Source organism: Budorcas taxicolor, chromosome 5 (assembly GCF_023091745.1).
Source record: "Budorcas taxicolor isolate Tak-1 chromosome 5, Takin1.1, whole genome shotgun sequence".
Classification (NCBI taxonomy): Eukaryota; Metazoa; Chordata; class Mammalia; order Artiodactyla; family Bovidae; genus Budorcas; species Budorcas taxicolor.
Window position 1 is genome coordinate 68234203 of NC_068914.1, and position 12928 is coordinate 68247130.

The window sequence follows — 12928 nt, forward strand, 5'->3', positions numbered from 1 at the left end:
TCTAATTTAATTCTTTTACCTGTAGCTGTCCATTTTCCCCAGCACCACTCACTGAGGAGGTTGTCTTTTCCCCACTGTACATCCTCATCTCCTTTGTTATAGATTAATTGGCCATAAATGTGCAAGTTTATTTCTGGTTCATGTGTCTAGTTACGTGCATCTTTTGATGACTGTAGCTTTGTCGTATAGTCTGAAGTCAGGGGCCATGATTCCTCCAGCTCTGTTCTTCCTCAAGATTGCTTTGGCGAGATTGAGAACATTTCCACCATCCCTCAAAATTAACTCTTGCCCCTTTTGCTGTCTCTCCTCTCCTGCTCCCAGCATTAGATAATCAAATATAAGTCCAAATAATTCTCTTGTTTACCTTCATTGCTGACAAACATAACTATCTGTAAACAACAGAAAGATTACAGTGTCAGTGAATGTGGTTTGAATTTTTGAGCAGGAATACAATTAGATGCATAGCTGCAATGATAAGAAAACATTCTGAAGTAGTTACTTAAGTTAAGGAGCTTGACCCAGAATTTAAGTCAACATACCACTTCCTTTCAGAAAGTCTTAGTATAAAAAGTTCATCAGCTAAATTAAACAGTGTGTTTAGTGACTTAGGAAATATTATAAATTATATAAAGGCTAATGCAATAAATTTGAAATTATTCATTTTATTATGTGATAATCAGAAAACATTATAAACAACTATGATTACATGCTGAGATATGATAGTTATATAGGGGGGAATTCTGTTGAGTATATTTGATTATTTAGCTTCACTTCAAGAAACCAGCTTGGTTCCAACTTTTTAAATATAAATTGGCCATCTAGAGTTATTAACTTGTTTGATATCTTCAAAATTGGTCTACTCAAAGCAGGAATGCAAGATGTTTTTCAGTGGAAGATAAAGGGCAAAAACAAAAGGTAGAGGCCAGGAAGAACAGGGTTTCTACAGATTGTGATTCCATGTTCCATAATTTAACAACTGTCAGTGGAAGTGGTGATTATCTTGATGCTGCCCATGTGCAAACAATTTACATCAAATGATTATTAATTTGATAGAATGTTTTGAATTTTATCTTCCATTAAAATAAAGTCCAGACAGTAACTTCATAGATCTGGAACCCATTTATTTCATCAAAAGATGATTTAAATTTAATCATAGACTTATAGGATATATTGTTCTAACTAGCAACTAATGAAGAATTAAAAATAAACTTTGAAATTTCAGAATCACTCCCTTCATTTCGTACAAAAGTTAAAACGAACAGTTTGAGCATGCTGAAATTATCTTAAAACTTTTTTTTCCATTTCTACCATCACCCCTTTGTAAGCTCAGTTCTTTCTTAGGGATGATATTAAAATATCTCATAGACGCAGTCTAGACATGCATCATTTCCTGAAAGTAGCATTGTCATCAGTCCAACCTGGATTAGATATTTTAACAATAAAGAAACAAGCTCATTTGTCACATGGTATTTTAAAATATTAAAACTTTAAAATAGTAATATGCAGGCTGTTTATTCAAAGTATGCATGTATTGGGCTAATCCAGAAAATTGCTAATTCACTCATAATTTTCTTCATTTAGAATTGAAGAACAACAAAATGTTAAGAGTTATAGAAATTTGGTTCCCATGAGGTTCAAGTGGTCAAGAACCCACCTGTCAATGCAGGAGACATGAGATGTGGTTTCAATCCCTGGGTCAGGAAGATCCCCTGGAGGAGGGCATGGCAACCCACCCCAGTATTCTTGCCTGGAGAATCCCATGGACAGAGGAGCCTAGCAGGCTATAGTCCAACAGATTCAGAAAAGAGTCGGATACAACTGAGTGACTAACACTTAAACCTTCATAGAAATTTTCTATATTAATCCTGAATGTACTCAGATTTGTTCTAATTCTATTTACTAAAATTAAATTTTATGTTCATTGAATTAGGCAATAAAAAATTAAGTTTGTAATTTTCATTTTTTTCTTTTCATTCTACTAAGTTTTATTATAATTTATGAAAGTATTAGATCATAATTGATGGTTTAACAACTTCTGTTTGACAGCATTCTTTCCAGACAGTTATTCAGTTTTGGCTTAAACCCTTCTAGTAACCTGGAGTTCCAGGAAGCTAACTCCATTATTGGACAGTTCTCATTATTAGAAAGTATTTCCTTATACTGAGTGGAAATCAATCTGCCTATGATTTGTAATCCTCAGGATTGATCCTCCCCACAACTGTAAAAAAGTATATTTAGTCCCTCTTACATATGACAGCTCTTTGTATATTTGAAAACACTTGTCAAATTCCTATTTTTCTTTAAGCTCCACTTTTTCTGTTTATCTGTATGACGTGGTTTCCAGAAGCTCCCAGTCTTAGTTGCCCTCTTCTGGACATATTTTTTTAAATGATGTCTCTCTTAAAATGTATTGCCCAGAATTGAACTGAACATCATTTTCGTGTTCTGGACAATATACTTCTGCTAACCCTGTGAAAATGGTCTCCAAATTCAGCTGATTCTTGTATAAAAATAAATTCTTTCACCCTTCTTAATTCTTCTTAGGGAGAAAAGAAAAAAAGTTTTATTTCATTGCTAACCTCTGTGATTTTTAATTTTACAGTGTAAGTGTTAGCAGTATGGCTGATAATGTAACCAAAGAAGATTTTAAGCAGGGATGATATTTTTAGAAACTTCATTTTGGCTAACTGGGGGGAGGGTAGCAGATGGACCAGAACAGGAGCAAGATGAAATCTGGGGTGACTGATGTAGTTATTTAGATGACAAATGGTAATGGCCTCGATTAGAGAAGCAGAAGAGAAGATGGCGAGAAGGGGGCAGATTCTAGTGATATGTAGGAAGTAAAATTAATAGGACTTGGTGAGTGATTTACATGTGAATGACAGTAATGCGTGAGAAAGAAGGGAAAAAAGCAGCTGTTGACATCCTGGCGCTGACCTGGCATTCAGAGTCAGGCCATGTTATTTTCTGCTGGCATAAGAATCTCACAGAATACCAGCATCAGACAAGATTAGTCAGTGACCATAACATGAGACAAAACAACTCTGCTTGATAATTTTGTGGAAGCACAGACAAAAACAGGGTCACTGCGCCATTCACAAAGTACAAAACAGTCTGCCCCTCTCTCTGAAATGAACGATAGCTGCTTCTTTACCAATTATAGAGTTATAGTTCCTCTGGGCTGTCCTTCCTGCCCATGAGACGTATTGCGTTCCCAACAGTAAAATGCTGCATCTTTCCAATGGCGGCCAGTCTAGAGCAGACCTCTGCTTCTTCAGTCCTCTCTCAAATCACTCAACCAAATCCCAAATTCCTTAATAGTTTTCTTCAAACACTCTCCTTCTGAGTCCCAGGGCTCCCTAGGCTGTGTGTCTTCCTTCCCTGCAAAGAGTAATTAACTCAGCTTTCCAACTAGAGATGAGTTCCTGTTGGTCTCTGCCTGAAAGACACTGACATTAACAGTAATCCTAACATGTACATACTGCTGTATTTAAAATGAGTAACCCACAAGGACCTACTGTACAGCACATGGAACTCTGCTCAGCGTTACAGCCTGGATGGAAGCGGGGTTTGGGAGAGAATGGCTACACGTATATGTATGGCTGAGTCCCTCCTCTCTTCACCTGAAACGTCACAAGTGTTAATTGCCCATGTTGCTTGCTAGTTGCTCAGTCGTGTCCAGCTCTTTGCGATCCCATGGACTGTAGCTGGCTAAGCTCCTCTGTTCATGGAGTTCTCCAGGCAAGAATATTGGACTGGGTAGCCTTCTCCAGGGGATCTTCCCGCCCAGGGATTGAACTCCAGTCTCCTGCATTACAAATAGACTCTTTACCGCTTGAGCCATCCAGGAAGCCCATTAGCTGGCTATATACCCCAAAACAAAATAAAAAGTTTGTTTAAAAAAGAATAACCACAGAATTTCTTGCTGCGAGAGTCAGATGTTGGTAAAACCAGAAACAGAATAAAGAATACTAGATGACATGATGAAGATGTCTTTAATTTTTAAGAGGTTATGAGAATTATACTAAGTGGAGATATCCAGGTGCTATCCAGGATGGATTCTGGAGCTTTAACAAAGTCTCTGTGCTAAATCTATCTCTTCTCTCTACCCACATAGAAATACACTTAAAAGTTATATATTTGGGAGCCATTGTTTATATAACAACTGGAGTTATGGGATTAGCTGAGATCACCCAGGGCAGGAATAGAATGAGAAGACAGCTGAGGATAGAACCCCAAGGAACACCTGTTTGATGACTGGGCAGAAAATGAGATACCAGGAAATACTCTTGGAGGGGTCTAGCATTGAGAAGATGACCACAAGTTAGAGGAGGTTTCAAGAGCGAGGATGAGATTAGTAGTTTTATATATGGCCAAGAATTCAAGTAAGATAAGGAGCCCTACAAACTATTTGACGTTCCCCATTATTTTTGAGCACCTCTTTACTTGCTGGTACAATAAGATATTTCAGGCTCATCTTCTACTTCCCTCGTCTAGATTTGGAATCAGCCATTTCTGAGGACTCCTGTTTCCTTCGAGTGGAAAATGTTATCGATACTTAGAAACCAAGATTTTGTGTCCCACTCCTTTTAAAAAGCGTGTCTGAGAAGAGCTATGTAGTATCATGTAGGGGAATAGAAGGACGAAGAGGGGGAAATTTGGCTTAGGTAAAGATGAGCAAAGCAGAGGTCTAGTTATTAGAACTGAAACTTAAGCTCAATGCAGGTGAAAGATAAATAGAACTCCAAGCTTTCCCTAAAATTAGGATTCATTTTAGGAGATCTGGGCAGAGGTCTGACTTTCATCAGGCATTGCATGATCTCAGCAGGGCAGGAAGGTCATCTGTGAAGGGCGGGCAGTGAGCAAAGCTGAACAACTGCCTGTGAAATGTTTGGGTTATCTACCTGTGCCAAGCATTTTATCTTGGTGTGTGGGCTTTAGCATTGCAGTTGTAACCCTCTACTTGTTAAAGTGACAATTATGTTTACAAAGAATACTTTATTATTTTTAAACTCTTTAGTATTCTTCATTATTAATAAAAGAATTGGATGCTTGATGTGAACATCTCTGGCTTTGTTGACCTAGCATTCCAATCCTCTTTCTTCTGGAAAATGCCTATTTTTCTAACACAAACGTCTTGTGGGGAGTCCCAACTCCTGGCCTTAGCGAACTGGACTGGAGATGATTAACCATATCAAGTAGGGCTGATCAAAATATAATGCTTTGGTCCTGAGTAAGCAGATAACCTACACCAGACCAATGAGAGTCCTTCTTCAGGATTTGAAAAACTGGCAGTGGACAAAGAGGCTTACTCCCTTGCTAAGACAGATTGAGAAGTGACTTCCCTGAGAGCTCAGTTGGTAAAGAATCCACCTGCCATGCAGGAGACCCCCGTTTGACTCCTAGGTTGGGAAGATCCCCTGGAGAAGGGATAGGCTACCCACTCCAGTATTCTTGGCTTCCCTTGGGGTGCAGCTGGTAAAAAATTGAGAAAACATTCAATTTGTTTTGGCATAATTCCTGGGGAGAAAGCCAGAGTAAGAAAAACAGAGATAAGGGATTAAAGGAAAAGAGTCTGGGTGTGGTTGAATCCCTGACTCCTTGTGTGCAAGGCCCAGATGTGTCCTCATCATCTCAGAACTAGCTGAGCCTTCCAACACAGATTCTTTTTTGCCTAAGCTAGTTTGACTTGGGTTTCAGTCACTTTTTACCCAAAGAGAGAGACCTCACTCATACAGTGACTTCAAGTAACTGATTTTGATTAATATTGTCAAAAGCTAACTTCATTTATATCCCCAAAAGTTAACTTCAGGAACTTCCCCTGTGGTCCACTGGTTAAGAATCTGCCCTGCAATGCAGGAGACTCGGGTTTGATCCCTGGTTGGGGAACTAAGATCCCACCCACCGTGGAGTAATTAAGCCCGCGCACCACAGCTGGAGAACTGTGTGCCGCAACTAGGACCCGACAGAGCCGAATACATAAATGAATAAATATTTCCTAAAAAGTTAACTTCATTTTGATAAATATCTCAAACAGCCCACAGAAAATGGTAAGAAATAAAATGACCATAAATTGCTGTTGTACTTTTCCTAATAAAAGTATCAGTTGTGAAAAAATTTTTTTCCATCCAGGCAGTGTCCTAAAGCTCTCTTTCTTGTTAGCAACCTTAGTTTAGATTGTATTTCCACTTCCACCTCCCCCATCACACTGTTGCACTGAATGTATATTATCTTGTCACTATAAAACTCTTTTTGAAAGCAACAAGAAATAAATCAGTTTTGTAAGAGAAAATACATATACTCTCTTATCTTTCTTTTCCTTAGTTACAAACAACTTCCCAAGTGCCTACACAAGCTTACACTTTCTCTGATGAAGAGTTATTTTAACAGGTTTTACTGTCTGTTTACTCTTTTGGTTCTTCTAGTTCTTAAGGCTAAGGGAAACCCCAAACTACGTGTTCACTCAGACATTTGCTGAGTTTCGAAACAGCTACCCAAGCTGGTTAATAGCTGTATTCTTTAGAAAGAATCTAATCACCCAGAGCCATCCATGGCAGTACTAACCAATGCATCCCATAATTTTTCTTTGCCTGCCTCTCTTTGTAGAATCAGTCTCCAGTTTTCTCCTGGGTAATTTACTCTCTTCCCACTCTCAGCCTACGAGGCCTCAATGGCATTCTGATTCCTACATGGAGTGGAGTCACGACCCAGGCTCAAGACAGCCTGCGCCTGTGTTCCTGAGTGGGTACCTGACCTGTGCTGCTGCTGCTAAGTCGCTTCAGTCGTGTCTGACTCTGTGCGACCCCATAGATGGAAGCCCACCAGGCTCCCCCTTCCCTGGGATTCTCCAGGCAAGAACACTGGAGTGGGTTGCCATTTCCTTCTCCAATGCGTGAGAGTGAACAGTGAAAGGGAAGTCGCTCAGTTGTGTCCGACTCCTAGCAACCCCATGGACTGCAGCCTACCAGGCTCCTCCATCCATGGGATTTTCCAGGCAAGAGCACTGGAGTGGGGTGCCATTGCCTTCTCCAGGGTACCTGACCTAAACCAGTGCAATTCAAGGACGTTTCAAGACTTTTATGAATGCTACCAGCAGATATATATTTTTTCTTTCCACTGGGTATGAACTTAAGGGGCTGAGAGTTTGGCATTCCTGCAGTTATTTTATGAGCAGGTGGGGGTTGTCTATCTGAGAACAGAGCTGACCCAAAAGATAGGAAGCTGAGAGATGGAGAAAGAAAAACCAGGTCCTAGTTACTTGAACCAAAACTTACCTTTTGCTTAAGCCCATTTGAATGGGTCTTTCTGTTACCAAGAGTTAACTGATACAGCAATGACCATGTAAAAGTCACTTGAATAAGAGTAAAAACTGGATAAATACATACAAATCTGAAATTTCAAAGAGCAAGAGCTGAAAACTCAATTATCTATTGACCATGACAGCCTTTCCTATAGGCTTGCCAAAATTGTCTAGAAAAAGAGAGTGAAGCACAAGAAACCAGGTTCTGAGTATTCTGAAAAATCCAGACAATTGCTTGGACTATCTCCGAGTCTGAGATGTTTAATCTAGTCCCTTAACAATGCATTACAATGAGAACAGCTGCTCTGAGTTGTGACCATGAGACACCAGAAAGTCACAGGTATCAGAGAGAAAAGTTCATAGGGTCATAGAATTTTAGGTTACTACTGTTGAGTAATAAGGGAAATGAACTCATGCCATTTCCAACAATATAGAGGTGAGCCTTGAACAACATGGGTTTGAACTACGTGGATCCACTTATATGTGATTTTTTTTCTATGGCAAATACTTCATTACTACACCATCCCTGGTTAGTTGAATCCAGAGATGCAGAACTGTTGATATGAGAAACTGTATATACAGAGGACCAGGGTATACATAGGGCCAACTAGTAGTCATGTATGGATGTGAGAGTTGGACTATAAAGAAAGCTGAGCCCCGAAGAATTGATGCTTTTGAACTGTGGTGTTGGGGAAGACTCTTGAGAGTCCCTTGGACGGCAAGGAGATCCAACCGGTCCATCCTAAAGGAGATTAGTCCTGGGTGTTCACTGGAGGGACTGATGTTGAAACTCCAATACTTTGGCCACCTAATGCAGAGAGCTGAGTCATTTGAAAAGACTCTGATGCTGGGAAAGATTGAGGGCAGGAGGAGAAGGGGACAATAGAGGATGAGATGATTGGATGGCATCACCAACTCAATGGACATGGGTTTGGATGGACTCTGGGAGTTGGTGATGAACAGGGAGTCCTGGTGTGCTGTGGTTCATGGGGTTGCAAAGAGTTGGACACGACTGAGCGACTGAACTGAAACACTTTGTTTGGGATAGTGTTTTCACAAGCATATCCAATTATAAAAACTCCTCAAATTGTACTGAAGATCTGTGCACTGTATTATTTATAATAATATATTTCAAAGTTTTTTTTTTCGTATACAATACATATACTAATGTGTTTAAGCACAGGAATGACATCAGATTTGCAGTGTGAAAAAAGCGCCTGGCTGTGGTTTGGAGAAAGATAAGAAGAGGCCTGAATGGAAGTGGTAGATCATTTCCTCTGCTTAATTCAAATTATCTAGAATCCAGAATACCCCTGAGCATCAGTGCATATCATCAGTGCATATTCTTCCCTTAGAAGAATTCAGACTTGGTCTTTGCTGACCTCCTCTAGGAGTTGTACTGTCAATGAACCACAAAGAGAAGTTAGCTGGAGAAAAATGCTGGGAAACTCAGATAAGAAACTAAAGAAACTGCAGACAAGGGCAATAGATGGAGCCAATTCTATGACATAAAACCTTTCAAGACAGGATTAAATAATCATGTTTGTTCTTAATATTTCAAACCTGTCAAATGCTTCCTTGGGTTCTCTTCTCCCATTTATAATTTTCTCCTGAAATTAAGAATCTAACAGACTGGAAGTGACTGGCATAATAGGAAGGCAAAAATCATCTTTTACCCACAGTTAGAATGAATAGAATTAAAATAAGACTGAGTCAGGTTATGTCTCTAAAAGAACACATGCAGTATTATAGCAATGAAAGAGGGTTGGGGGGGCAGGTGGATTGGGTTGTAGGATCCTAAACGTCTTATTGCAGGCACCACCTCAAAGTCAGAAAGGCCCTTGCTTGCTGAAGATTTAGAAGAACCACAGAAGCTAAGCATTTTACAGCTGGAAAGAATTCTCAGATTGCACTTCGGCCTGATCATTTCACTCATGGAATGCGGGAGCAAAGGGACTAGACTACCCAGGAACATTCATAGCTAACATTCGATTAATACTTACCAAGTACTTCCACACCGACTGCCTCCTTAAATCCCCATAAAGCAATGGCAAATTACTCATTCTTCTTTTCAGAAGTTGGGGCTCAGAGAGCAAAGCAGAAAAAGTGAATTTCTATCAATGCACAAGTTTCTCCTCTCCTTCTAGGGTACATCACTACATCCCTGTTACCACCTCTCTTGCAGCTGGAGGGGTAGGGTAACCTACCGTACAATGCTTTCTTCGCATTCTCGCTTCTTTGCCAGTGCAGGAGAGGAGTTCACAGTCCCAGGGGATGGTGAAGCCATCCACTGCAAGGATCCTGGGTCTCTGAATGACTCTGTGGAGCAGAGAGATTTTCCCCCATTTGTCAGCGGACGTTCAGCTTTCAGGGATCCAATATGTTGTTTTCTTCCTTTGTGTGCCATTTCTCAGGGACTCTCTGATCCTTATCAGTTCCTGGAAAACAGGAATGAGGAAAGCTGCAGTTCCCAGGACTGAGATCATGGGAAAGGGCACCTGCTTGGATTCCCTTCAGTGACTCCCTTCAGTGACCTTTCAGGATTATCCATTTTGTTGCAACTGGTGGAATTCCATTCTTTTTATTGGCTGAATAATCATTTTATTGAAGATATATAACCATGCATTTCTGCAAATAAAGTACCATTATTTCACTCAAGACTTGGGTCCCCTGCGTCCTTCTTCTTGTAGACTCCAGTCCCCAGGTCCTGGTCTACGAAGACCGTGACACCCATTCACTGATCCAACTGAACTATGAGAGGAATGAGAAATAAACCTTTCCTCTACCCAAGCACTGATATTTTGGTGCTTGTTTCCCAGTTAACCTAACCAACATAAGAAAAATTAAGGGACCCATGCAAAAATCCATGTATTAATTTATTTAACAACAACAACAAAAAAGGTATTGAGCACCTATTAAACCCGCTTGGTATAGTGTGTTCATCAGCGAGTTAAGACAGATCTGGCCTGCACCCATTCAGCTAACAGCTGACACAGGTATGGACAGGGATAAGACCCAAATGAAAATGTGTTAACTACAGATTTCTCTCGTTCTCTACTTCACATGCTCCTTCCCAAATAATTTAAATCAACATATGTCATTCCTCAAAGTTTACTTTAAAAAATGGACAATTTAGCCCACATATGCATTATAGGACGGAGAGAAGAGGTAGGGGGTGTTTGTTAAGCTCCTGTACTCCCCAAGACATAAGAAGGCCCAGCCCCAGTAAAATCTCCTTGTATCACAGAGCCTTTGTCAGTAGACGGGACTGGAAAACCATCGTTTTCAGATATTTAAATTTTCAGGTATTTAAAGATCTACCGTTGACCTTTGAACAACACAGGTCAGGGGTACCAACCATGACTCTTTACACAGTTTAAAATCTGTGTAAGATAAATAGTTGTTCCTCATTTCAGTTCAGTTTACTTCAGTTGCTCAGTCGTGTTCGACTCTTTGCGACCCCATGAACTGCAGCATGCCAGACCTCCCTGTCCATCACCAACTCCCAGAGTCCACCCAAACTCATGTTCATTGAGTCGGTGATGCCATCCAACCATCTCATCCTCTGTCGTCCCCTTCTCCTCCTGCCCTCAATCCCTCCCAGCATCAGGGTCTTTTCAAATGACTCAGCTCTTCACATTAAATGGCCAAGTATTGGAGTTTCAGCTTCAACGTCAGTCCTTCCAGTGAACACCCAGGACTGATCTCCTTTAGGATGGACTGGCTGAATCTCCTTGCAGTTCAAGGGAGTCTCAAGAGTCTTCTCCAACACCACAGTTCAAAAGCATCAGTTCTTCTGCACTCAGCTTTCTTTATAGTCCAACTCTCACATCCATACATGACCACTGGAAAAACCATAGCCTTGACTAGATGGACCTTTGTTGGCAAAGTAATGTCTCTACTTTTTAATATGCTGTCTAGGTTGGTCATAACATTCCTTCCAAGGAGCAAGCATCTTTTAATTTCACGGCTGCAATCACCATCTGCAGTGATTTTGGAGCCCAGAAAAATAAAGTCTACCACTGTTTCCACTGTTTCCCCATCTATTTCCCATGAAGTGATGGGACCAGATGCCATGATCTTCGTTTCCTGAATGTTGAGCTATAAGCCAACTTTTTCAGTCTCCTCTTTTACTTTCATCAAGAGGCTCTTTACTTTTTCTTCACTTTCTGCCATAAGGGTGGTGTCATCTGCATATCTGAGGTTATTGATATTTCTCCCGGCAATCTTGATTCCAGCTTGTGCTTCCTCCAGCCCAGTGTTTCTCATGATGTATTCTGCATGTAAGTTAAATAAGCAGGGTGACAATATACAGCCTTGACGTACTCCATTTCCTATTCGGAACCGGCCTGTTGTTCCATGTCCAGTTCTAACTGTTGCTTCCTGACCTGCATATAGGTTTCTCAAGAGGCAAGTCAGGTGGTCTGGTATTCCCATCTCTTTCAGAACTTTCCACAGTTTATTGTGATCCACACAGTCAAAGGCTTTGGCATAGTTAATAAAGCAGAAATAGATGCTTTTCTGGAACTCTCTTGCTTTTTCCATGATCCAGCGGATGTTGGTAATTTGATCTCTGGTTCCTCTGCCTTTTCTAAAACCAGGTTGAACCTCTGGAATTTCACGGTTCACGTATTGCTGAAGCAAAGTGTAAGACAAACAACAACAACAAAAACAAAGTGTAGGACATTTCTGTCACCTCAGAACGTTCTCTTGCTCTTCTTTTCCAGTGATTCCCTCCCCTGCCCAGCCCCCACACCCAGAGGTGACCACTTTCTGATCTTTATCACCATAGACTGGTTTTGCCCATTTTTGGATTCATACAAATATAAGTACACAGTATGGATGGTATGTTCCTGGCTCTTTTTACTCAAAGTAATCTGGATCGCATTCTGTGTTGTTGTGTGTTCATTCCTTCAGTTGACTATGAATATGCTGCAATTTATTTATCTATGTATTTATTTATTCTCTTGTTGATGGACATTTGGATTGTTTCCAGTTTTAGGCTATTTTCAGGCAACTATGAGTATTCATGTTAAGTCCTTTGAGGAAGTTTCCATTTCTCTTAGGTAAATATCTAAGAGTAGAATCGTCAAATAGTAGGGGCTTAACAATCTAAAGACTCATTTAATGGTACTGATGAACCTACTTGCAGGGCAGGAATAGAGACGCAGAGGTAGGGAATGGACTTGCTGACACAGTGGGAAAGAAGAGGGTGGGGTGAATTGAGAGAGTAGCATTGAGATATATACACTGCCATGTGTGACAGTGTATATAAACGACCAGCCGGAAGCAGCTATATAGCACAGGCAGCTCAGCTCGGGGCTCTGTGAGGACCTAGAGCGCTGGGGCGGGGCTGGGGGAGTGTCGGAGGGAGGCTCAAGAGGGAGGAGACATGTGTATACTTACAGCTGATTCACATTGTTATACAGCAGAGACCAACACAACATTGTAAAGCAATTATCCTGCAATTAAAAATAAATTTTAAAAATAATAAAGACTCATTCAAGATGAAAACCAAAACCCTGCAAGGCCTCGATCACATTTCTGGAGTCATCCTGCAAACTCCCCCTTCCCTTCACTCTCTGGCTGCAGCCCCCTGCCTGATACATGCTTTCCTCCTTCTTTTCC